Below are 716 nucleotides of genomic sequence, written 5' to 3' on the forward strand. Positions count from 1 at the left end.
GGCCGTGCGGGGCTGGCGGCCGTGCGGGGCTGGCGGCCGTGCGGGGCTGGCGGCCGTGCGGGGCTGGCGGCCTTGCGGGGCTGGCGGCCGTGCGGGGCTGGCGGCCGTGCGGCCGGAGCGGCAGCGCGGAGCCAATGGCTGCAGCCGCCGAGAGCGGCTCGCGCACAGTGACACCTCTGGCAGCCCGCGCCGCTCCCGCGCTCGAGCCGCAGCGGCGCTCCCGCAGCTCCCACGCAGCCGAGGCAATTAAGGAATAAATGGCACACGCCGTTGCGTAAGCGCGCGGCTGGCCAGGAGAGTGTGCGTGCGTGTGTGCGCGTGTCTGCGAGCGCTCCTCCGTGCGGCTTCAATTTTCACAGGGGAAGCAACAAGAAGTTGAAATCAGGTAGAAAGATCTATCTGAGTCTATTGCCGTGGGAACTATTTCCACGGGCGTTCGATATTAGCACAGCTTCCTTTGCCTCTAGCGTTCCCACAAATCCCTCCTGTGAGAGTTGTTCAGCAAGTGTGTGACAGATATCAGAACCGAATTAAAGCAATCGAGCAGCAGCAGCACAGACAGCGATGCAGCCAAACAATCCCTTTCAGCGCAGCTTCTACTCCAGTGTAACATGAACAGGGATGAGGTCACAGCTTCAGCTTTAACTCCTTATGTTTCCAGATAACATAACAGCCTTTGACAGGGGTCCCAAATCAATAAGCAGTGCTAATTAAGC

This window comes from Corvus kubaryi, unplaced genomic scaffold, assembly GCF_017639235.1.
Source record: "Corvus kubaryi isolate FWS band 111438036 unplaced genomic scaffold, C.kubaryi_AGA036_p1.0 70, whole genome shotgun sequence".
NCBI lineage: Eukaryota > Metazoa > Chordata > Aves > Passeriformes > Corvidae > Corvus > Corvus kubaryi.